Source organism: Lissotriton vulgaris, chromosome 9, assembly GCF_964263255.1.
Source record: "Lissotriton vulgaris chromosome 9, aLisVul1.2, whole genome shotgun sequence".
Taxonomy (NCBI): domain Eukaryota; kingdom Metazoa; phylum Chordata; class Amphibia; order Caudata; family Salamandridae; genus Lissotriton; species Lissotriton vulgaris.
In genome coordinates this window covers 1,049,097,867-1,049,125,064 of record NC_141697.1, presented here as the reverse complement: position 1 = coordinate 1,049,125,064, position 27,198 = coordinate 1,049,097,867, and the positions used below count along the sequence as shown (strand labels likewise).

At 42.6% G+C, this 27,198-nt stretch overlaps 1 pseudogene; it reads left to right on the top strand.

Moving 5' to 3' along the window:
- The first annotated feature begins 12,603 nt into the window (after positions 1–12,603).
- On the top strand, positions 12,604–12,853 carry LOC147692775 (H/ACA ribonucleoprotein complex subunit 3 pseudogene; annotated as a pseudogene).
- Positions 12,854–27,198: the final 14,345 nt, after the last annotated feature.

The following is a 27,198-nucleotide window of genomic DNA, read 5'->3' as shown; positions in this document are numbered from 1 at the left end:
TATGAACTTTCAAGTGAAGGCAAAAGCCTGACAGCCAACTTTTTAGAAAAGTGTGCGCTGCTCCAACGTCCAAGTACACTGAAAAACTTACAGTCAATTCTAAGTTTCCTGAATTTCAGAAGAACTTACATTTTAATTACGCTGAAAGAGTAAAACCTCTCTACGAACTAATTAAACCTGATTTCAAACAAAGTAATTGGACTCAGAAACACACAGAAATTTTGCGTTCAGTGCAAATAGACATGTTAGCAACAACAGATTTACCAACATGCGACAACGTACGCAACCTTGTAATCCGAATCATCCCAGGAAGATTCGGATGCACATACCTAACCTTTAATGAAGGTGCAAAGGTACCAATAGCTTACAAACCACACTTGTACACACAAGCTGAAATGAAATTCACTTCAACAGAAACAATTCTGACGGCGGTTCAAACTGCAGTAGCAAAAGAGAGAGCCCTCGCGCAGGGAAAACGCATAAAAGTCGTTATTCCTGTACCTGCCTTAGAGGCAGTGACAAAAGCAAGCATTCCGAATGCAAAGGCTTTACATCCACGATGGATCCAATGGGTTAATTCTCTTGCTGCAACAGACGTTGAATACATTTTTGATCCCTACTTGAAAACTCAAGAATTTCTCCAATGCGAACAAGAATGTCCTCTGCCCACTGAGATTCTGCCTCTAGACATTATGGATGTATAAACTATACAGACGGATCAGCACAGCCCGCAATTGGGGGTAAACAAGCTTATAGTGCAGCGTGTGGATTGTTAAAGTTCGCTGGCGCAATGGTAAATTCAGACCTATGGTCACAAAAACTCAATCTCTAGGAGACTGTACAGCTCAGCGAGCTGAACTACAGGCATTCAAGATGGCGCTGGAAAATACCGATCACGAATTCCCCACACTCATAGTGTGTGATTCGTATTACTGCGTCCAGTCTTACAATGAATACGTGCAGAGCTGGGTTCAAAACAGTTTCAAAGACGCAAAAGGTGGCACAATCAAGCATAAGTTGCTTTGGGAACAAGTAGTTCTATTACAGAAAGAACTACAAAATACTCACGTGATCCATACACTGAGTCATCAGCGTGATGGCGTTCACGTTGAAGGGAATTCATTGGCTGATGAAGCCGCGAAGGCAGCTGTGCAAACGGCTTCCGTAGCTGCAATCACTCGTTCAAAAACAAAAATAGACGGAGAAACGATGCTAGCTGTCAATGCCACAAGCAAAGGCAGCGGGCTGTATTACCTCTAAACTATCCACTCAAATATACATACATAATTGATGCCAACTCCGTTCCTTTTGCTTGAATCCCTGGAGTGGGGGATAGGGTAATTCCAAACCGGAATCGGAGAGGTGCTCTGATTGAAGAAGCACATATGCAGAGGGTCTGATGCATCAAGGGATCTCAAAATCTCTACTAGAATTAAAAGAGATGTACTGGTGGCCAGGGATAGGCGCCCACATTTACGAATTTGGGATTAATTGCGATGTCTATTACAGAGATTACAGCTTAGAACACCACCAGATACTGGACTACAGTGTAGCCAGCCCAGTACAGACACCAATGTTAGACAGCATTAGACTTTCTACACGCAGACGTCCCTATGGACAAAAGCGGTCCCACAACTATTAAGACAAGATTAATTTGGATGTGGCCTCAGCGCTCGGCTGACGCCCGAACTGTTATAAAAGATTTGCGAGTCTTTATCGGCACATACGCAATCGGCACGCTACATTCTGACCAGGGTCCTGCGTCTAGCTTTCGAGCTTACAAGGAGGCCTTGGCCAGTCTGGGCATTTCATTGCAGTTTTCAAGTCCATTTAATCCTGAGGGAAATTCTGTGGTGGAAAGAAAAAACAGTGACATAAAGCAATCTATAACAGCCAGGTTATTAGGTTTGGTTGACGGGTGGGTCAAGCATCTAATAGTGTCCATTGTAGACTTAATAACTTGCCAAGAAATTCTCTGGGTGGAATCACTCCATATGAAATACTTTTTGGTACTAGAATGATGGTCGAGGACCTGGATCATCATACTTCAGGGGTAGAACAAAACCCTTTGATATCAAAGATTATTTGGCTGTTTTGCAGGACTTAAATGAAATATGAAGAAGTCTATGCAACACATTACAAAAGCCAATGACCACTGAAGAAAAACCACCTTGCCCAGCAAGACCTGTCTGGATTCCAAAAATTGAGGATCTGGTCAGAGAAAAAATAGTGGATAAGAAGGAATTTGGTCCTTCTTACAGAAAACCAGTACCTGTACTAGTAGTCCATGGATCAAGAAAAGTGTTACTGCCGCCCCTTGCTGGAAGAAAGGAGAACCGGTCAGTGTCCATCAACCTGGTAAAACCAAACCATGTGGCCGATAATAAGTAGTAGGCCCAGTGGACTCCAAAGATGTAGCAGACGACCAAATCTTGAACAATCCAAGAGGTTCAAACTGAAAGACTCATCACCTTTGAAGAATCTGCAGTGCGAAAAGAAGGAATATGTAACAAAGCCATGGAACTTGTGCCTCTTTAAACCCAAATATCAGTTTGTCAAGAAACTCTCATCTACAATGATGTAGCATCAGACTATACTAACATGTCAAGGGACCAAGCAGCTCCAGCGATTTCAAATAATCTGGATGCAATACCAACAATTGACAGGACTGCCTCTGGCTATTTCATCAACACTGATACATTTTCTGAGGATCCCAGTGAGCCCGAAACAACGCCAGCAAATAAAACTTTCAAGGAACAAGGCAAAGAACTTTGTCACCAGCTTGCAAATACATGTCTGGTTTCACCATGGGTTGAATTTTGGATTGGGTTAGGTGTACTTTTTCTCCTACTTTAGTTCATTCTTGTTTTAAGTTTGGGAAAGCTGATAGATGGAAAATATAGTAAAATGGACACAGCAAGTAAGAACATCACCTTGCTACTGAAGCCACAGAAATCATCTCATCGTGAACAAAGGGACTTTTCATCAGTGAACATCTCAGCCGTTCCTCTACCTGGTGGTACAGCATGGGACAGAACTGATTATGACATTTATGGTCCGGAAGAGCTGTTGAAGATTCTACACCAATTTAAGGTTTCCTTGAGTGAAGTTGTTTCACCCAGCACATTTTCTGATGATTGGGACTTTGAAACTGTTAATAACATGATGGCAGACTTAGAAATGTCAGCAACATGTGCAAAAAAGGAATACTTAGAAGGTCCATCGGATTATGACGAAATGTATTGTTTTAATAATTTTGGTCATCATTATTTGCACAAATCTGCAAACCCTAGAAATGTTTTAACTTATAATCAATGAGAACATTTTCCAATGCCACCAAAAGGTAGCTCGAAAACATTTTATGAAAAATGTCCATACTTCTCAGGCTTTAATGTCACAAATCCAGAAACATTTTACTTTAAAAATGTTAATAAGACAGGAATGAAAAGTATGTTGACTAATGCTAAGCAAATTTATTCTGCAGCCTTTTATGCTCATTTGTCCACATTAAGTATGTGTGAAATTTGCGAATTTGCGGTCCGCGAATTCGTGCGAAATGGCAAAAAAAAACTTTGCCAGCGTGCCAAAAGGCGCCGAGGTCCCTTGAGTAAGCTGGCCATTATAGTGGGGACGGGCGGGAAGACATTTCATATCGCTAGTGTGTGGTGGACGGGGCCAAACGGGCGGGGCTTCTATGCAAGTTCACATGCATCTTGTTTAAAAAGGTCAGAGACCGAGCAGAGCAGCAGATGAGGAGAAAGCAGCCTCCTGGTCAAAGGAGCTACACGGGGTGGTGCTCGGGAGACTCATGGATGCAAAAATACATTTGGCACAGGACCCCAGAATCCTTCAGATGTCCAAGATATCTCTGCTGCGCGTGTTGGTACAAAGCCATTCTGATCCTGCTCAGTGGGTTTAGGCGCAGGCAGCTGCTGCTGCTGGACAATGTCCCATCTCATACTAAACTGCCCTGTACAGGCATATGCTGGTGCTTGGAAGTAGGGTGCAGTGGCATGTGAGTGCTCCACGCCTGGTACATGCGAATACCAGTGCCAGGGGGGACACGTGTTTATTGGTGCTGTGTAGCAAGTTATGACTTTACATTTTGACTGCACCAGACGGTGGTACCACCTCCACGGATCAGGAGCAGCCAGGCCCTAGACTTCATGGTGCAAGAGCATAATGGTGCTGTGCAGTACAGGAATATATGTACTGGGGACAGGGGAGCACTTAGCACAATGTGTGCTCACACCCAGAGGGCTCCCAGGCAATTGAGCACAAATGATTTTCACACTGAGAGGGCTCCGGGGCAGTTCAGCAGCACGGGGGCTCACACCGACTGGGCTCCGGGGCAGTTCAGAAGCGCATGGGCTCACAACCCCTGGGCAGGTCAGCAGCGCGGGGGTTCACACACCCACAGGGCTCCCGGGCTGTGCAGCAGCACCACCCTCTGGTTCATCACTGCCACCCTCTGGTTCATCACTGCCACCCTCTGGTACACCACTGCCACCCTTTGGTTCATCACTGCCACCCTCTGGTTCATCACAGCACCCCCTGGTTCACCAATGCCACCCTCTGGTTCATCACTGTCACCCTGTGGTTCATCACTGCCACCCTCTGGTTAATCACAGCACCCTCTGGTTCACCACTTCCACCCTCTGGTTCATCACTGCCACCCTCTGGTTCATTACTGTCACCCTCTGGTTCATCACTGCCACCCTCTAGTTCACCACTACCACCCTCTGGTTCATCACTGCCACCCTCTGGTTGATCACTGCCACCCTCTGGTTCATCACAGCACCCTCTGGTTCACCACTGCCACCCTCTGGTTCATCACTGCCACCCTCTGGTTCATCACAGCACCCTCTGGTTCACCACTGCCACCCTCTGGTTCATCACTGCCACCCTCTAGTTCACCACTGCCAGCCTATGGTTCACCACAGCCACCCTCTGGTTCACCCCTGCCACCATCTGGTTCATCACAGCGCCCTCTGGTTCACCACTGTCACCCTCTGGTTCACCACTGTCACCCTCTGGTTCATCACTGCCACCCTCTGGTTCATCACTGCCACCCTCTGGTTCACCACTGCCACCCTCTGGTTCATCACTGTCACCCTCTGGTTCACAACTGCCACCCTCTGGTTCACCACTGCTACCCTCTGGTTCATCACAGCACCCTCTGGTTCACCACTGCCACCATCTGGTTCATCACTGCCACCCTCTGGTTCACCACTGCCACCCTCTGGTTCATCACTGCCACCCTCTGGATCACCACTGCCACCCTTTGTTTCATCACAACACCCTCTGGTTCACCACTACCACCCTCTGGTTCACCACTGCCACCCTCTGGTTCACCACTGCCACCCTCTGGTTCATCACTGTTACCCTCTAGTTCATCACTGCCACCCTCTGGTTCATCACGGCACCCTCTGGTTCACCACTGCCACCCTCTGGTTCACCACTGCCACCCTCTGGGTTATCACAGCACCCTCTGGTTCACACCTGCACCTTCTGGTTCATCACAGCACCCTCTGGTTCACCATATCCACCCTCTGGTTCACCACTGCCACCCTCTGGTTCATCACAGCACCCTCTATTCTCTGACCCTGCTTCGAGGGTCAGAGCAGGGTCAGAGAATAGTTGCAAGTAGGCAACAACTCTGGAGGTGCCGCTCAGGAAGCACTTATAGGGTTACAGCAGGTGCCCAAGTTGAAGTTAATTTCTTTGTAACCATTTTGTAAATGGTTACAAAGATATTAGCTTCAACTTGGGCACCTGCTGTAACCCTGTAAGTGCTTCATGTACTTCAGTTTTTGAAAATCCGTCCTGCACGCGATTTCGTGGATTTTTCTGCAATTTCGCGAGATTCGCGGACCGCAAAATTGCAGAAAATCAGCAAATTCTGCGAACGGAACGGATTTTACGCCCATGCTTAGTCCACATTAGGTTTTGACTTTTGGAAAGACAACATTGAGACAAAAAACTGTCTGGGGCACAAAAGACTGGCAGGTACAAGGTTTAGAAGCCTTATTTAGAGCCTGCATCATCCCAGAACAAATATTGTTCTGAAATGAAACTGTTCAACAGACATCTTGTCTTGGCCTGGCTAAGATAAAACAATTCAACAAACCGTCCATACCCAAACCCACACCTGATAGTAATAGAACTACAGATGAGGAGGTAGACGTAAACTACATTTTACAACAGAACAGAACTGATCCTGATTGGAAAAAATGGTTAATCTGGCCCACAGACACAAATAACTGTCAAGATAGATTCCTGAACAAGACACAAGGGTTTTCAGTAACTAGGGCAGATCCAAGATATGCCCAGAGACAATATCCAGGGATAATAACAACTTACGGTGTAGGAAAACTATGCCTTGAGTGGCTACAGAAATCCACACTTCCGGAAATAAAACAACATTTAGCTTTACTTAAAAATGGCGTTGATTTGAGAGACTTCTAACAAGGACCTCGTAAACCACGTCATAATCGTTTCATATACACCGGTGTATATACGCTGTTTATAATGAAGCATGGAAAGTCACACAAATGGAAACTGCAGAACGAATATGAGAAATTGATTGTATTAATTTAGAGAAAGCCCTCTCTGTAGTTGACAATGGTTTAACAACTCTGTCATCCAGAATTTATTCTTTGGACAACATTGTATCCTCTGCCATAGACATAATAGAACAGGACTTGCTCATGTTACAACATGGCCAGTCTCAATTACGTTCTATAATGCTGCTAGGCTGGACGTTACAAAATCTGCATTCAGGCTATGTGCCTTGGCGTCTAATCAACACCACACCATTGTTCACTGGATTTAACCTTACAGATAAACAAATCTCTTTGGCACAGAGGGGAGCAGACTATACGGTGCTGAGTGTAGAAAAAATGGAGAGATTACCATTAACCGTTTCAGAGAAACCAGCCGTTGAATGGATAATACATGGCACCATCATGATACCAGTGACGATCTTCCAGTTTCAGTATTGCTTAAAACACATACCAGCAGGCCTGTATGAAAGGTTGGGTAAAGAATACATAAAGTCGACCTGAGATTTACCATACACACACAAATGTTGGAGTGGGGATAAGGAGGTGTTTCTTAGTGGTAAAAATTGCAAAAACGCACTGAGCGGTACACTTCTATGTCAGGGCATTATTTTCCATGCAACCTGCGATGGTTCTTCAAACAACTTATCATGCCACCTGCAGGTTTCCCCGGCAGCAGTGATAGATCAAATTTTTGGCAGCTTTCCAATGGGAGCTACATAATGCTGAATGATCACAGCTGTTGTGGTATGATGCCAGGAATAACCTATCTCGTTAGTGTGTCAGCCAGGGTCACTTGTTGTATGCAAGTATTGTTTCCTAAAACTATGACAGACGGGGAGTCGCCGGTATGGCCTTCACTGAGCATCTCTTCTATACGAATCGATACTTTAAGCAGAATGAAAGCCATTCTTTTACAAAAAACTGTGCCACTGACCTCGTCCAGAGAGACGTATGATCTGCAAGTTGCAAGGTCCTCTGCAGAGATACATGCCCTATTATCAACAAAATGCCCAATACATTTCGCAGAAATGTTAGGTCGTATCTTAAACATGTCTGATGCCAGTGGTATGTACATGTATTTAAGACGATTTTTTCGGGACTGTTTGAAGCAGTCCTAGGGATTTTTCCAAACTTTGTGCACTCTGTGCTCGGCGGCCTGCCTCTCATTTTGGGACTCGTAGCAGGGATACTATTTTTGTTCCTTCTGCTCCGTTATGGCAAGTCCAATCACCAGCGATACCCAGATTTTCTTGGAGAACGCTCTTCTGGCAATGCAGTATCATGAACAAATAACACAGATTCTTGGCTTGGCTTGGCTCGTTTGAGAGATCTGAATACCACATGGTTCCTGTTATTCAGACCAATCTAGCAAGATTGCATCTTACCAGTTCTACGATGCCTGCTTTGTGTAGAGGTATGCGTATTGGATATTTGTCTAACACTTCCATCAGCACTGCCAATGGAAGTTGACGCATTACTGGGTCCGATAACGGCTCATGTATTGTGTTGCCCCCAATGGCTACCAATACTGATGACGGCATTCATTGAGGTCTCACCGGCAATTCCAGCTAAAGGTGCAAGATGGCTTCCACTCTCTCTGGTGACACCTTTCTGACTCCTTTCATACTAATGTGTCCGAGATAGTGAACTTCTTTTTGACAGTACTGAAATTTACCTGAGAACACCTTGTGTTCATTCTCCACCAGGTGATTCAATAATGCAAGTGAATCATTTTTGCAGGCTTCTCAAGATTCTGAGGCTATCAACATATCATCAATATACTGTACAAGCGTAGAATCACAGAGCATCTGCAAAGACTCAAGAAATTTCTTTAGGTTCCGAATACAAATTTAAAGACTCTCAGTATATCCTTGAGGAACATGACACCATGTGACTGTTCTCTGTTAGAACACAAATGAGAACACAAATTATCCATCCTTGTGCAAGGGCACTGAAAAGAAAGCCTGACACAAGTCAATGACTGTAAACCATTCTGTAGTACATGGAATTTGAAACAAACACAGTAAAAGGAATTACAATAACTGGGCACCAAGGCACCACTATTTCATAAACTTTCTCAAACCTTGTACAATTCTATACTTCCCATTTGTTTTTTGAATTCCCATTATAGGAGAAATACAGGGGCTGCAAATTATGCCCTTTTGAATCATATCTTCAATTACAGGTTGGATCCCAGCAATTGTTTAACCCCTTTGCTGCGGCAGCGATTTCGCGGCAGTGCGGCACTATCGCAAAATGGGCGGGGGCCGCGTCGGCCGTTGGCCGACGGCAGCACTAGCGAGGTAGTGCTCCCATCGGCCAACGGCAGTACGCAAGGGGTTAATTTGAGAATGGATATGGTTGTGTTCTTGGGAAAAATACATTTGGCTTTATTTGGATATGGACGGGTTCTAGACCTTTTATAAGTATGATATCTTTTTCTGTAAAATCCCTATATTCACTGTAGTTCTGAGATCCTCTGGCAGCTCTGCAACTTTCAATATGGTAAATATTTCTACCTCAGTAGTTTGTTTAATTAATTTGAAATCAACATCCTCATCATACATCTAAAATGCAACACCATCTGGTATGCAATAAATTGTACAGTTTAAGTTGCACAATAAGTCCCTTACTAGTACGTTCACGGGACTAGAATCACAAACTACGAATTGGTGTTTTTCTTTAAAGGTTCCTATTCTGATGGGGACCTCTTCTGAAATTGGATTTGACATGTGTTTATTCGTAACCCCAACAACTTAGATTGTTCTTCCCGAGAGAGGTAAGTCTGGAACTTCCACTGTTCTAACTGTGGATCGGGTAGCTGCTGTATCAATCAAAATGATACTTCAGGACCATAGACATTTGCATCTACATAGGGGCTATTAGTCTACTTCTAGGACTGCTCTGAGTACACAATCCTCTCCCTCTCTCATGCACCGTCATTGTGAATTTTCAGAGCCAAACTCATCCATTTCAAGCAAGGGAAATTGTCATAACACATACTGATTTTTTTGTTGTAATTTTGACTTTGATTGGGGTTACATTTTGGTAACTGGTTCATATTTATTCGGGATTACCCATTTGTCATGGCATAACAGGAGTAATTTGATTCAACTATTCATTTGATTTTGAAACTGCGTAGCTGCATTCTTTCACCTGTCATTCCCTGTGTAATTTAAACCTGCCCTGCAATATTATCATGAATAAATCAACTTCTCGCTTCAAATGCCCCACCCTATTGCAGATGTGACAAGCAGTACCTTTCTTCAAAGCGGCAATATCAGTTCCAGAATCTAAACCTCTAGTAACACTTCTCCCTCGTCCCTGAGACACTCGCATTCATGGATTCGTTACAAATCCTGCCAGTGGGGCAACAACTCCCTGCATCATACCCTGATCTCCAGTCAGCGACAAAACTTGAAAACCTTTCTGAGCCAACTTCGTCTGTGCTAACATAAACTTCTCCTTCAGTTTTCCCTGCTTCATGTCCAATTCATCGGTGCAATATTGTGCATATCACAGGACCTCATTGAGCGTTATTCACAGCTAACAAATTACATTTTGGGTGATGTGTAAACTGATCTCAGGCTTCAATCTCAAAACAAACTGTGACACAAAAAATTCCCATATCCTTCTCTTCAGGATATACCCTTTCACTCTGCTGTTTGAAAACCTACAACAACCATTCATAATATTCATGACCAGTTTCCTTGGGTTCGTGAGTTGTTATTTTATCTTTCATCCAATCAATGAATTTTCCCTTTCAGAATAGTTATTACTGCCTCGTATTACTCCATCACCAAAGGTGACGGAGCTCTCTCTCTGGGGCTCAGATTTTGGACATTGCACAGAAATATTACACTCAGACCACAAATCTGCTTGAACCACATCCCCCATCCGCACTTCCAGGTAATTCACTAGAATGCAATGGGGTCGTAAAGATCAAAGTTCCTCCTCCATCTATTAAATCTTGTAAATTTTGTTGCGGTCTCCACAATACTAGCTGTGTATTTGGTGGTGATAAAACCCTTTTGGAGGTCACAGGCCTGGGTCCCAATCATGCTATAAATGACTATAGACTACCCTATCACAATACTGACATTCAGGAAAGTAATCCTAGACCCAGAAGGAGAGTCACACCCTCTCGTAGAGCAAAATTAGCTGGAACTGATGGACTGCAAGATTTCAGGAGACAGTGACAAATCCCAGGCATTTTGTCAGATACTTTCCAACTCATATCTGAGTCATGGGCATCTGGAACAAGGAAAGTATATCTATTGGCCTGGTAGAAATAGTTTTTTTGGTGTCTTCAAAGGAGTTATGATCCCGTTTCAACTGATCTAGTGCATATGGTTAATTATCTATCCGATTTATTCACCTCAGGTCTGGTCTATAGAACAGTTCATGTTTACAGATCAGTTATAGCAGCAAGCCATTGTTTGGTAAACAGTGTTTCTGTGGGCTAGAGTTTACTAACTAAGAAAATAATGAGAAGTATGTGGGCCCTAAACCCTCCCACTACAAAAAAACACTGCTTTATGGGACATTAGGGATGTCCTATGTGCCCTAGTTAGTTGGGGCGAGAAATGTAGTTTGTCTCTCAAATGCAACTCCTATAAGCTTATGGTCTTACTCTGCCTGTTGTCTTTTAGACGGACCTCAGACGAGAAGGCTTTAGATGTGACTAGCAGGGTCTATCAACCTGAAGGAGTTTGCTTTTATCTTAAAAGGAGAACAAAAACAATACAATCTTCTGTCTTCTATCCATTCTTTTCCCAGAGCAAGAGACTTTGCGCTGCAAATTGCTTGAAAGAATATCAGAGGTAACGCAGCGCAACTGTTAATTTCCCATAAATGATCTCATAGAGCTGTTTACTCATCTACTCTAGCGAGATAGGTGAAAGAAGTTGTAACTGAGAGTGATGTGGATGTCAGTGTGGATGTCTCTATTTCTGGCACGCACTCCCTTAGAGGTGAATCAGCTTCTTAGGGGGAGGTCTGCAGGATATTCTTAGGGCTTCAGATTGCTATAGGTAACTAGCTCATGTTTAGGGTCTTTGGAACTGTAATGTAAAATCCTCTCTTATGGTAAAGTCAGATTTTAAATTACAATTTTGAAAATAACACTTTAGAAATTTGTCATTTTCTTGCCTTAACCATATAGTGCCTGTAGATTGTCTCGGGGTCACATGACTGGGTGTAGCTGACAGTTGTGTTTTGTGTATTCCTCCTAGACAACCAGACACAATAGAGAGCTTAGGTGTGCCTGGATGAGCCATCACTGGCAGGATGTGATGGCGGAGCTGGGTATAGCTCCCCTTGCACTTGAATAAGCTGTCCCCTGCCTCTGCACAAAGGGCTGCAGACCCCCTGTAGTTAGTGTGGAGCCAGGGAAGGCAGATATCCTGTGCACTTCAAACGAAAATCTCTAAAAGCTTCCCCACTTTAAAGGAGGCACTTGGTAAAAATATTGGAACTCAGACACAATCTCTTCAGTAAACATCTAGACCTCGATTACAGCCCTGCTGTCCTCCCGCCTCAGTCAGAGGGATTGAACCTAAACCTGAACCCAGGAGTCCAGGAATGACTCCTAGGGCTAGTGTGCTAACAGCCTGTTCAGAGCCACAGGGACATTACAGGCTCCCAACCAACTAAACCAGCACCCAGCTCCAGCTAGAGTCAGCCCCCCCCTGTGGTGCCCATCAGGTCCCAATGGAGCTGACTTGAAAGTTTTGGGCTCTTCACATCTGCAAACGGGCTCATTGGCATCAAAACCTTGTCAGTCGTACTGCACATCAACGTAAGTTTCCATCAACTCAAATCTTTGTGCTACAACAGGATCTTTACAATACAGCCACGACCATCCGTTACACCAGGCCTGATCTTCGCACTATATCAATAACAGTTTGCAACATTTTTCTGGTCCTCGCGCCCCCCACCACCGTGAAAGGGACTCTTTCTGCTGGGCTGAGACAGTAACTTTTTGGCAGGACTAGCCCGGTCCCCGCAGACACTAAACCCATGTTAGAATACACAAGCTGCGAGCGCCTGAACCGGAGAGAGTAAACACTCGTAGCGGAGGAGCCGGCGTCATGTTCTTGCAATTCTACTATAACGAGAGTGGGGAGAGAGTCTATACCCTGAAGAAAACTGATCCTAATGGAAGCCCCACCTCTTCTGCCCATCCAGCCCGCTTTTCGCCTGATGACAAGTACTCTCGCCAACGCTTAGCCATCAAAAACCAATTTGGTCTACTCCTGACCCAACAACCATGGCCTATTCTTTGAGACCTATGATGGAGCCTGTCCCAGTGCATCCTGTCCCATCTCTTTCTGATGACTGCAAACTTTCACCATCACGATTTCCGGATATTTTATCGTTGCCTGCTTATAATTCTTTTTTTATTACTTTGGGTAGTTTCCCAATGTTTTACCATTTCTCAGCAACATTCTCAATGATTCCAGAAACTTAGCCATCCACATTGCCAAAACGGATGTGAAGCAGTCAGTATAACTTGCAGTTGGATCTCTAGTGTATTTTCTCTATTAGCATTAAGAGCACTCTTAATTCTAATTTCTGTTAATAAATATTCTTTATTTTCCACCCACAAAAAAAATCAAAAGACATGGTCCCTGTATCCGACCCGTTCTCCATCGTGGTATGACTTTCTCCAGGTCTAGCACCACTAGATAACTGCAAGTAGGGCTTTGGGCTTTTTGTGCTGTTTTCCCTTAAATCTTTAAAATTGCATATTCCCGGTTCTGCTAATTGGATTTATGTTGTTTTTGTGTCAAAATATTCAATGGATTATTCTCTATAGTTCTAAATTGTTGTGGGTTTTTTCTTGTGCTGTATTTTCACTTTACTACTGTTTGAAGTGCTGCATAAATACTTTACACATTGCCTCTAACTTAATCCTGACTGCTCTATGTCAAGCTACCAAAGCATTGAGCATAGGTTAATATGAGGTTTGCTTGTGCCTCACCCTGACAAGGATTGTGGTTGCTGCTTGAGTAGGATTTTCCCACCCTTAACCAGTACTCAATTTTTCACCATAGCACTTCTTCACGGTAGTGGCCAAACTACACAATTACATCGTATTACACTACTCTAGTCAACTACATCGCTTTCCTCTTAATCTGCTTTCAACTTCTCAAGAAAATGCTTTGTAAAGCTTTTAACAATATCTATAGAAATTACAACAAATGTGAAGCAGGCAATCATTATACTACCAAGCTTTCTCCCACATCCTGGCTCACCTTCTGTAGATTGGGGGGAATGTATTGACGTTTTTAAGAACTACAATGTGGCACTTTATTAGTAAACTTCTCTTCCAGTTGGAAAAATCCTTATTATTAAGTGCCTTAGGAAATTAAGGGCCGCATGTATTCGAATTCCTAATGGGTGCAGTTTATACCAATTGATTCATCATACATGTTTAAAAATGGCCCTTCCTAAAGGGTCACCCAAAACGTTTTGTCTTCCTATTTTTTTGCCTGACCTCGTTTTTGTTGGCCTTAGGACTCTGAGCACTTTACCGCTGCTAAGTGCAGATGCTTCTTCTCTAAACATGTCTGTGATTCATGTATTCCTGGTTGACATATAAAGTTTACTTGTAAGTCCCTTGTAGAGTGGTACACCATGTACCAAGGGCCTGTAAGTTAAAAATCTACTAGTGGGCTTACAGCACTGATTGTGTATCCATAGAAATAGCCTTTCAAACCTGTCTCAGGCCTGTCATTGCAGGACCTGTGTGCGTAATGTACTGCCACTTCCACTTGGCATTTAAAACCTATTTGACAAGCCTTAACTCCCCTTTAATTACATATATCACCCCTAAGGTAAGCGATAGGTAGCCCTAAGGGTAGGGGGCTATGTAAGCAAAAGGTGGGACCTGTAGCTCTATGTTTTGCATTTCCTGGTAGTGACAAACACTCTGTATCATTGTTCACTACTGTGAGAATTACTGCTCTCATAGAGTAGAGTTGGGAATTCCTTAATAATCTTTTAAGTTGCTATTCCTGATCAGAGATGAGTAGCTTTGTGATGTTTCAGATGATTTGAATTCAGTTGATAAATCCTGCTTACTGTTGAGATTAGATTTAACTTAACAATTTTAGAAATGCCACTTTCAGAAAATGGACATTTCTCTGCACTTACTACACTGTGTGCTTGGCATAGTGTCTCCAATACACGTCTGGGCTGGACAACACTTATATTTATGCATAGCCTCTAGACAGCGACAACAGTAGACACTCAACTGCATCTGCATTCATATGCATACTGATTGGTCATCCTGGACCCGAGGGAGGAGAGGAGGTAACACTTCACTTGAATAGGTACTTTACTGTCTCTACACAAAGGGCTGATTTACCCTCCATAGCCAGGCTGGCAGGCAGGAGTGGGTTGAAAGGGGAACCTGTGCATTCCAGAGACATCTTTTGAAGACACCCCCACATCAAAGGCACTATTGGGTGTAAGTAATGGAGACACTTTATTAGACCTGTAATCAGACACTGCTGTCTCTCAATATGCACATTGCCAGAAGGACTGCTGTGCTGCCAGGAGGGAGTGCCACATTGCTAAATGTTCTGCTGTATTGGCCTGCTGCTTGCTGAGCTGTAGGAAGGTCTGCCACTTTGGGATCTGCCTTGCTGTGCTCTTCTGCTGCCTACTGGAAGAGGTTGGCGCTGTGGCCAGGGCAGCTGACTCCGGAACACGGGGCTCTCGGTTCAATCCCCGGCAAAAGGTTAGTCCAGCACCATGTGACTCTGAGCAGTAGCTTGCTTAATCTTCCCGAGGGCCCCCAGCTCCTTGACACCCTTAGGAGTAATTGTTTGCGCTTTACAAATACCAGTATTATTATTACTACCTTTGTGCAGGGCTGAATTACAAGTGTTTTCCAAGGGCTTGCCAGCTTGTCCTTTGTTACGGAGGTCTCCTCCTTCCACTGACATGGGACTTCATAGCTGGTGAGTTTGGTGAGTGGGTTTTGACACATATCAGCTTGTGAGCTGATTGGTGCCTCGATCTTAGTACAAAGACCAGTGCTTCCTCTTGTCAAGGATTCAGGACTCTGTTTTTCTACAACAAACGTTGTCTACGAAGCTCAAGTTGTTCTGGCTGTGCTTTTGTCAATCTAAGTCACCGGCACACTCCCAGCAGCTGTGGCGCAGCTCTACTGTGACACATTGCCTGGGAAAACCAGGGGTGTGAGGTTCATCAGCCATCAACGCAAACACTGTTGTGACCCAGATGAGCCGCCCACGCGGCCCCGCTCACAAAGCCCACGACAACTCGACTGAAAGATACTGTACTGAGGAGTCAGACCCCTGAAGGTTCCAGTCACTGATCGGCATAATCATGGGTGGTTTACCTTTTCTTGAATTTCCCCAGTCCTGAAGGGCCCTTATAACAATGAACCGCTGGTGCCATTTTGTGCATTGCTTTGCCCCACCATGGGCAGTAAGTTATACTTCTCAGTAACCACACAAGATGCACGTGCTACAAGCACAAGGTTTATCTTAATGACTACAAACCGTGTTTTTTTAGCACTGTGAATACCTTCAGTATTTAATGGGATATCTTGAAAAGTATATATATTGTATGTTTGTCGTTTTGGTCTTTTTTTGTTTATAATACAATAACATATTTTTATAAACCTTTGTGGAGTCTTTTTGTGATATATTCATTGTGTTACTTGTGTGTGTGTGTTGCACAACATTCTTTACACATTTCCTCTTTAGATATGTCTGACTGCCCTGTGCCAAGCTACCAGAGGGTGAGCACAGGTAATCTTAATTGCGTATCTAGCTTACACTGACTAGAGTGGTGGGTTCTGCCTGGCCTTGGTGTGTGCCTCATCCAACAAGAAACCCCATTTCTAACAATACTTGATACCTATAAAGAAGACAAGCAAAGTCAAGAAGGCAGATTTAGATTTTCTAAATCCATTAATGTAGCAATGGCAAGACATACATTTGACATTCATCTGCAAAGGGACAAATGTGCTGCTATACTGAGGGAGTTTGCAATTAAATGTCAATTTTCATAAATGATGGATTAACTTATTAAACGTTAATTAATTGTCTAATATGATAGTAAGAAAATCAAGGCGAGGTTGCGGGTAGAAAGCAATCCCATGCTCAATGAAGCAAAAGTGATTGCAAAAATTGTTAAAGAATCATAAATATACATGAAAGAAATGCAGAAGTTGGACTACTTTTAAAAACAATGAGGCAACAACATAGGATGAAAAGTGAAATTAATACAATCAATAAGAAAATCTCAACTTACAACAGAGCTTTACAGGTTGAAAATAAGGGCAAATAATGATGTACAAAGAAACAACCTGAAAGGCTGTCACAGATGTGGTAGCTTATATCACAATTCAAACTGAAAAATTGTTATGCGATTGAGAAGGTCCTCTCCTGTCTGAGGTACGGATGACTGTTTCCAGAAGCCACAACCTCACCACACACTGGATTAGATGAAGCTCATGCCTTTGTCTCGCTAGTAATGCTGGCACCAAAACCCACTGGGGTAGAGACACTGACCAGAACTAGTTTAGGGGGTGGACATAGATTTGCCCTGAACCTACAAGGTGGCACTTGGCATAAAATTGGGCCCCATTGACGTCTCCTAATAACACACTGGACCTGTGAAGTTCAGAATGAATACAATGCTGTCTGAATCCTGAAGGAAGAGTGGACCTGATTGCCTTGAACCCAGGACTCCAAGGGTCAGTTGATTAACCTTTTGTTTGAGCTACAGGGATACAACAAGCTTCCGGAGGCCCTTACACTGCAACTGCCCAGCTGACCAGTACCAACTGGACCTGTCCTTGGCCCTGCTTATAGCCTCTGTTGGAGTGCGATCACAAGTGGTGACCCCAAACCATGACTCTTGGCCGATGTTAGAGTGTACACTTCCTCTCCCCAAATGGCAAGGATTGAAACTTTTTGCCAACCTTCAACTTGGACACCCGAAGGAGACATCTATGTCGAATCACTAGTCAGCTTTAGCTTGCTGGTTTGTCCTGTTGAAAGAGGTCTAATTTTGTAGTGTAGTTCCTATTTTCCCAATAGGCCCTGCGCATTGGAATAACATAAACAGTAGTATCGACGTAGAAGTGCGGATCTTCCAGGCCTCTACTGACTATGCTAAACTTAATTGGGGTTGTTACCAACTAGCTCAGAGGTCACTGGAAACTTTCTTGACTGAATAGGAAGTGATCAGCTTCCCTGGCACAGACAAGAAGGGATTCAGTTTTCCAACAACTGTGCAACATGACAACTTTGCTCTTCAGATCAAGAGTCAATATCTAGGGTCGTGTGAAACATTAGACAGTTATTTTACTCAGTCAGTGGTTGTGCAGTTTACTTTCACAATATGTAGAGAATAGAGAGACGGGCGTTTTCAATAAAGGGTAACATTCTTCTCGTACAAGAGAAATGAATTGCCACAATTGCAAGACTTGTTATTATAAAAAGTATGTACAGTAAGATGAGTACTGCGAAATAATACTGTAAAAGCATTGATATGGTTTCTTAGCCATACAATGGTTTAAAATGAATAAAACATATATACATTCATATATACATTAGGCTAAAATACTCAACTGGTGCTTCTAACTACGCCTACCCCAGTGTACCTGACCTAAGCCTAATACTTGGGAGGGGAGTAAGTAAGTAGCTTTAAGTTAAGTTGGTTTTGCCAAGGTTTGCTTCAAGAATTCTCTCTAAGGGTTTAGTCAACACCATACCTCTGGAATAGAATGATGGAGGTCTGGTATCTCCTTCAGGGGGTCGATATCCCAGTCACCCGCTAGGGTAGACTAGAAACGCCGGAGCTGGATTTCTCTGCAGGAGAAAGGACAGCGTCTCTCTCAGCGCGTCGAGGAGGAGGAGGGGCAGCGTCCGTGGGCAGCTTGCATCTGCTGGGCTCTTGCAGGGGGATGCCTGTTCAGCTCCTAAGTTCACCACACCATCGTTCGCTCGTTAGCAGCGATAGCAGTAGCGATAGCAGCTATGGTATCATCAGCATAACAGCAACTTCAGCAGCAGCGAGACAGCGTTTGCTTAAGGCAACGTTGGTAATATTTATACCTGAAAGGTGCCTTTTTGACGTAAGTTTTTGGACATAAGTTGTCAATAAAGATGTCACTAGGAAGTGATCGTCTATCAGTGCTCATTAGAGTTCTATTACTAATCAAAACATAGCAAGCAGGGATTTCCAGGTTGCTGAGTTTTTATCTTGTTCAAGAACTCAGAGTGTTAATCTAGGAATCTTAGATAGTAACTTCTGCTTGTCATTGCACTAATTTGTTGCAAAGGAAGTGGCAGAGAAAACGATTCTGAAATGTGGCTCTGTTCGTGTGTGGCCAGAGACGAGTTTCTGAATATTGCACTTGAACCGTTATGCCAATATAGGGAATGAATGGATTTATAGCCGTATAGGGGCATAAGGTCACAGTATCGATCTGGGTCCTAGATTAGAACGCGACAATTTCAAGAAACATTTCTAAGTCCAAGAGCAAGGAGCTTTCTTGGGGCCAACGTGAGCGGTATCCGATCGACGTTGAGGCCTTTCCGGGGACGGACTTCAGACTTCTCCCACTATGAGCTTTCCCACCATCATCAACAATTGCAACAGGACCTAGCTCTTCAGCAACCAGTCATTGAGTCCCGCTTTGGCCCAAGCTACAGTTTGCTCCATCGATGACCACTTTTCCACCATAAATGTGTTTCTAAGTCAGAAGGTAAACTTTCCACCTGGACATACCCGGTCCCTGTATCCGACCGGTGACCTATTGCGGTTGGCCATAACTTTTGATGTTGACCCAGCCTAATGCGACTGGATAAACTTGGTTTGCGCATTTTGCTTTTCGGTGCTATTTCTAATTCAAAGTTTCAATATTCATATCTTTGATTCTAGTTATTTAATTTTTATTGTTTTGAGGTTATTTTATTTATAAAAATTAAGCCTTTTTTCTAAATTGGTTGGGGATTTTTCTTGTGTTGTGTTTTCACTTTATTAATGTGTGAGTCAGTACTGCACAACTACTCTGCACATTGCCTCTAAGTTAAGCCTCACTGCTTTGTACCAAGCTACCAGGGAGTTAAGCACCGGATTATTTTGTGACTTTAGTGGTTCATCCTGACATGGATTGTGACTAATATTGAGGTGAGTTCTCACCACCATCAACTAATGCTCCAATTTCTCAGAGGTGAAGGGTAAACCAGGAATATTAATTAGTGATTTTTCCAAGTTTAATGGTCCTTTCATGGTACAGATATTTTTAAATACCTATGTTGAATTGGAGACTGATCAGCATGGAAACAAAAGGAGACTATCCTTATATCAGCAACGTGGTTGTTGTGTACTAACTACTGGTGGCAGTGATAGATGAAGTGCTTTAATGCTCATCACAGATCATGAGATGATCTTTGGTAGGCAAATAAATTCAAATAGGAGTGTTGCTGTTAATGCATGGAAAATGTTCACAACTTCCAGATGAAAAGGGTGGAATGGTTGAGGGGCCACAAGTCTTAGAATATAGAACTGGTTTATGGGGGTATGGGTAGATGTCCTTCCAACTGGTATAGTGGCTATGTATGGAAGTTAGTTTCTTTTGTACTCATGGGAAGAAGGTGAATGTAGCTTTATTTACTTACCAAGAAATTATTGTATGTGCATATAAAATATAAATAGGTGTATTTACAAAGTTTCATTGTTTTGTCGATTTTTTCAGTGTGAAGGGAATCAAATGTGTTGTATTCTAATGTTAGCATTGAATGCCACTAGGTAAAGAGTATGTGTGGGAGACTGAACCTAGTAAATTATTAAACCCCAATATTTTGGTCACCCCAAAATTTACCTCTAGCAATTCAGCTCTGGCACTGCACCCTTGATCTAGTTTAAACAGATACCATTCTATCAGACATAAGGCCCTACAATTCAGCAGAAATTCAATAGTCACTGGGAGCACACAAGACTGACTTTTTAAACAAAAAAGGTTAAAGAGTTTTATTACAAAAAAATGTAGAATAGACAATACAGAATAACTAATGCTGCTCTCTGGGATAAAAAAAAATATGTATCAATAAATGTTAGTTCCACATAGAACACTAGCCCATTTCTAAAAATAATCAAAAATCGTCCATTACTTTCCACAGCAATAGAAATCCAGAGCTGCAAAACACAATATGAAACTCTATCTAACAAAGACCAATGCACTTGTACATTAGCAGGCCAGCATCGGAACCTCCAGCAGATGTGTCCTTCAAAATGTTACATCAGGAACATGATGAAATGTTTCATTCACAATACATGCTCTCTCAAGAAACAGTCAGTTATGTTAAAATGGTTTGTGTTCTGCAGAGATTGCAGGGAGAGAAGACACACAAGAGGACATTGATTGGAAAAGGGAATGAGTAGGAGCAAAATTAACAAAATACAAGAAACTGCATCCATTTAATTAGACAATTTGGACAACTAAACTACAATATTAATCACACTTTTAAAACTTGCTATTACTTTGTTTTAAGTGCAATATCATTAGTTCATCGAATACAACCATATACGTTCTAAAAGGTATCAATTTACACAAATTAATTATTCAAAATTGCACACTGAATAAAACTTTAACATTTCCCCCTGATCATTTTTAAATAATCACTCATAACCCATTAATATGCTTTATAAATTAAACATTTATCAGTAGAAGTCTTTGTGTTCTTTGACTGTCAAACATTCTCCTCCAGTATGTTTAGCAAGGTTGTAAACGCGATCCTTAAAATCCTCCATTTCAAATTCGATTGACCTTTTCTCTGCCTTGTCCTACTTCCACTATTTCGGTTCATTTTATATCTACTAAACACTTTAGGAAAAGGAAAAGAATAACTGCAAAACTCATTATGATTATTACAGGAGTCAGAACTGACTGGGAAACACCACCACCTATATCACCTAACTACTCACCAACCTTACCAAAACCCTTCCCCAACTCTCTAAACCAGGGCCCACATTTTCTTTTAAATGTGGTTCCCCAGATACCTAATATCCTGAGTCAAATTAGTCATATTAGTAATTATAGAGTCAATAGCCTTACTATTATCAGATTGAAGGGCTTAGAGGTGTGGCCCAACCCAGCCTCTTCCGGGATCTGACGAGTGCTGATGGGCCTGCCCTTCGCCCGAGCATGCCCGCGCGCGTCCCACGCTTGGGAGTGCAAGGGAGCCTTAGTGGGGGTGAGTTGGCTCCGCCTCCCGCGCCTCCGGTGGAATGCTGGGTGACTGGGTCCCACCCCTGTTGGCTGCCGCAGGAGTCCGGTGCGTGTTGGGGCCTTGGGTGGCCCTTCAAGCAAATCCCCAATATGAAAAATGTATATAAAATACTTGTTTGTCTTGATCACTTTGCAGATTCCACCCTCTTTTGCCAAACAAATATCTATAGCAAGACAATTTTAAATCACCATAGCCCAACTGCTACCATGTTTACATTTCCTCACTAAAAAGGCCCTAATATATCTAAAGCAAGTCTATCTACTACTGTAGACAAACAACTAATTTTTATAATATATATTACTACTCTTATGGAAGTACTGATGTCACCCAATGTATCTAAAACTATTTGTCCAAAACTACATTTCACCCTTCTCAAACTAAGGGGTTGATTAGGATGGCGGTAAAACCGCATCCTCCGGGCCGGTCGAAGCCACCACCGGCCCGGGGGATGCGGATTCCCCGCCGCGGTCCCTGTAAACACCACCCGCCAGATCAGGATGGTGGTAGGATCAGCGGCGGACTGCAGGTCCGTCCGCCACTGATCCGCGGGGTGTCTGCAAGACACCGCCAGCCAAATTAGGAAGCATGTGTAAACATGATTTTGGCGGGGGGTTTTCCGCCGTGGAAAAGCATGTGGACCTTTGCTTCTGGGGGGCCCTTGCGGGTCCCCAGGTTGAAGGGGGGGTGGGGTGCACATGGGGGTACCTATGGTACCCCCCTGCATTTGCATGCACAAAGCGGCAGGCACCGCGCGGTGTCTGCCGCTTTGTGCATGCAAATGCAAGGCATGCATTTTTAACATTGCGGCAGGTCCTGCTTGAATCATCACCCGCCGCAATGTTAAAGATACAGGATGTGACCGCCAGGGTGGCGGTCACATCCTAATTGGCATGGAGGGAATGCCGCTGCCCTTGCGGACGGTCCCTCCACCTCGGGGTGGCAGACGGACGCAAGTCCGTCCGCCATCCTAATAGGCCCCTAAGTTTCTCATTCAATTCATCCATATGATTAACTCACTCGGGGAAACACTAAATCTAAATAACATATGGAAATCAAATATTTCAGCAGATTGAAAAAAGCAATCTTCAACACATATAATAAATTCCTCTCAGAATAGATTCTTCCCCACGCAAATAATCTCCCCAGACTTCATAAATTCCTTTACACACACTTTCCACTACAACTTCCACCTTATCAAGCTTTGATAAACTACACATTATCATACACTCCTCTCCTCTCTTGCTCCATTCTCAAACTACGATACAAACCTGACAATCTAAATTCCTCTTCTTTCTTTATTTCTCCTAATGCGATTTTCTGTTCCTCCCAGCTTCTCACCACCTATACTCCTCTTTCATTATCTGCTCTGAGAAAATCAGGCTCCACTTTACTCAAAAGACACACAAAACGTTTAACATAGTTAGTACATTATCTGTTTTGTACAATCACTCTCAGGAACTTATCACATTTTATTTCTTCTTTATTTTCTCTAAAAGGTAAATCTTCTAACGACATATTAAAAGCAATTAAATATGGAGAAAGAAATTCATCATGATAAAAGATAGCAATGTAAACACTACATGATAACCAATACGAAATTGGCTACTGCACATAAGCTGATCCTTCCCCAGCTGATGTAGTAAGGTAGGCACACACATAACATTTCCCAACCTTCATTATGCCTACATACTCTCTCATTTTTTTAGTATAGGAATTATCTCTAAAACAACTGACTAAGAATTCCCCATATACTGGTAGTTAATGTTTAAATCCATTTCTTTTAGTAGTCATTTCAACATTATTATATTTACGACCCAAACCATCTCCCATGGAAGTCAATACGTACAAGAACAGTCCCACTAAAACTATCAATGTTAATTATTTGTATAATGAACTCTACAATTTTACAGCATTTGTTGTGATCCATTATCTATTCACACAAAAAAATGTCATTGTGGCAAAAATCCAAAATCTACAAAAAAAGTTCTTTAAATCAATATTATTTCTTCTTTTCTTATTATTTTATTAAAACAGTAATCAAAAACAAAAAAAAATCTTCAGTTCTTTTTTTAAGGATTTCTATCATAATTTTCTGATCATCTTAAAAAATGTAATTCATAAGTCTTTGTTAAATAAAAATATTTTCGAACGTATCAGTCTTTTATCAAAGTTAATCTGCTTCTCATTTAATCAACTGATAATGGTGATGATTTCTTATGGATTCAATTACATAAAATTGATACAACAGACACAATAAAACCTGTCAGACCTAGCATCCTTGGGGTGATTCCGCTTGACCTTTTGCCTCCTGACCTTCTGTTTTGCTGACTACATTTTTGCTGTCTTTAGGATTCTGGGCACTTTACCACTGCTAACCAGTGCTAAAGTGCATATGCTCTGTACACTAAACATGGTAACATTGGCTTATCCACAATTGGCATACTTAATTTACTTGTAAGCCCCTAGTAAAGTGCACTGTATGTGCCTAGAACCTGCTAAATTAAATGTTGCTAGAGGGCTTGCAATACGAATTGTGCCACCCACTTCAGTACATGGCTCAGGCCTGCCACTGCAGTACCTGTGAATGCAGTTTTAAACTGCCATTTAGACCTGTCAAGTTAACCCACTTTCCAGTCCCAACCCTTCGCTTTTATTACATATAGTTCACCCCTAATGTAGGCTTTAGGCAGCCCTATAGGTAGGGTACAGTGTTTTAAAAGGCAGGACATGTACTTTTGAGTTATACAGGCCCTGGGCCTGAAAAAATGCTAAATTCATTTTTTAGTTCTGCAAGGTCTATCTCTCCCATAGGTTATCATTGGCATCGTCTTAAAACCTCTGTCAAGTGTAATTTCCAATTGAGAAGGGGTCGAGATTTGTGTCTCTGGACTTACTATTTAAAATCACAATTTACGGTGAAGTCAGTTTTTAAATCATAGGTCTGAAAATGCCACTTTTAGAAAGCTCTGTACTACCAACAAATTGCCAATACTGACCACACATGTTTTCTTCTGAGCACTCTCTTTAATAATAGTGACCAGAAAATTTTGATTTACACATTTTTCAAAACAATTTGGAAAGTTGTCAGCTACAGAATCATATTACAAAAGACATGCATACATAATTCATACAAGAATTATTGAATAAAATATTGACAAACCCGCCCAACATACATATGCACAAACTAAACAGAAAACAAATTGATTGTTGTTAACAATGAATTATTTCAAAACCTGTAATTTCAATTCTATCAGAATAAGAATCGTTACAGTACTACCTTGTCATTGCCCAAACAAGAAGACACATATGTTTACATTCTTTGATAGAACTTATAACTTCCTACATCAATGGGCTATGCACCATAACAATGCCACGATCTTATAACCAGGGAATCAATTCATTCATTTAATCTATTTCCAGGTTTTAAAGTCCTATTTATTTGCTTGTAGGATTGCGTTGTTGTTGTCGCCGCATTTCGAGCCCATCATAATATTCATGGGTTTGCTTCAGGACACAGAACTGATATATACTAAAAACAAACATAATAGGTTTTTTATTTTTTACATACAGTGATCCTTAGGTATTTACTCAATACGCTATCTTATTCGACAGCAGTTATCTCAAGTCCATCCACTGAATTGACTTAAACCAAACGACTTCTTCACTTCTCCAATATCCAAATCTACAACACATAAACATAAATCCTTATTACTACTTACCTGTTTCTTACTCAATCTGGGTTGCATCAAATGCCTCTCTCATAGCTCATAACTCACAAGCTTATCTCTAGCTAGTCAACCTACATCAGCGTTTCCATTTCGCTGCACGAAGGCTCCAATCTGAAACAAAACCAACCCATACTCAATGTTCTTACTTTAAGCATTCTGTGCCACTGCCTGTCTCTGATTACAAGTCTAGGTTGGATGACAGCTGGGATTTCTGCATTCCCTCTAGACAGTCACACAAAGGGAGCTGGGAAGTGACATTTGCATGGCATTGGCAAGGCTGATGGGCCTTCCTTAGGTAGATTGGGAGGGAGGAGCTGATAATTGCAACTGAATAGGGCTGTGCCTATACCCACACAAAGAGCTGCATACCTCCCTTAGTGAGTGTGGAGCTAGGGCAGGAAAGGTAGGGACCTTGTGATCTTCAAATGCCTCTACCCCACTTCAAAGGCACACTTTTAATAAGTACTGGACCTTTGACCACACCAAATCAGAGCTTTGCGCCAGAACCAAGGACATTCTGCCTGGAAGAAGAGCTGCAGTGCTGTAAGAGGAACTGCCACTTTGATAACTGCATTACTGTTTTGGCCTGCTGATTGTTGTGCTGTAGGAGGGACTAACACTTTGCTACCTACTCTTCTGTGTTGGCCTGCAGCCTTCTGCTAATTGCCTGCGAGTTAGTGGACTGGACCTGCTCTCTACATCCTTGAACCCAAGTTTCTCTAGGGACTTGCTGGCTTGCCTCCTGTTTTCTGAAGTCTCAGGGTCATAAAAGGCTTCTTGCATTTCTGCTAGTGCTGCTAGACTCTGTCATTTGTGTGTCCTACCCTTGCATAATGTGCCACTCCAGTCCTGGGCCTCAAAAGTGGGTTCTGCAGCTGTTTCCTGCAAAAATCGGCGCAGTGACGCCTTTGTTCCGATCAGAACCTATGCAGTGTCCTCCAACGCCTACAAAGTGCTGATTTGAAGACGACGCGGGTCTCGACTGCAACGGTTCAACAACCATGTGGCGCCGATCCAAAAACGCTGCAGCGAGGCTCGACTTTGACGCATTGCCATGATTGTGTCAATCAGAACCAACGCATTGAGTCTTCGACGCTGACGTGTGCTCCATCCAAGGTAGTCGGCCCTGTGTGGGTCCTGTAGCCCGCCTGCTCTCCATCGTGGTCGGCCAGGAACTTTGTATGTACCCAGGTTAAGGGCGACCTCAAGTAACCTCTTAACCCTATTGACTTCTAAGCACTGTTTTGGGATTTAATCTTTAAAAATTCATATATCAAGTTGTACCTATTGGATTTTTTAAATTTTGGCCTTGTTTCACTCAGATAAATATTCTCTATTTTTCTAAACAGGGGAGTCTTTTTGTGGAGTTTTCACTGAGTTACTGTAATTAAAGTGTTGCACAAATACTTTAGACATCACCTCTTAAGTTAAGCCTTACTGCTCTGTGCCAAGCTACCAGAGGCTGAGCACAGGTTGATTTAGGTTACATATCTGACTTACCCTGACTAGGATTGTGGTCCCTACTTGGACAGGGTGCAAACTTCTGCCAATTAGAACCCCAATTTCTAACACAACCAGATATAATTCAAGGAGAAAATAAGAAATAAAATGACAATT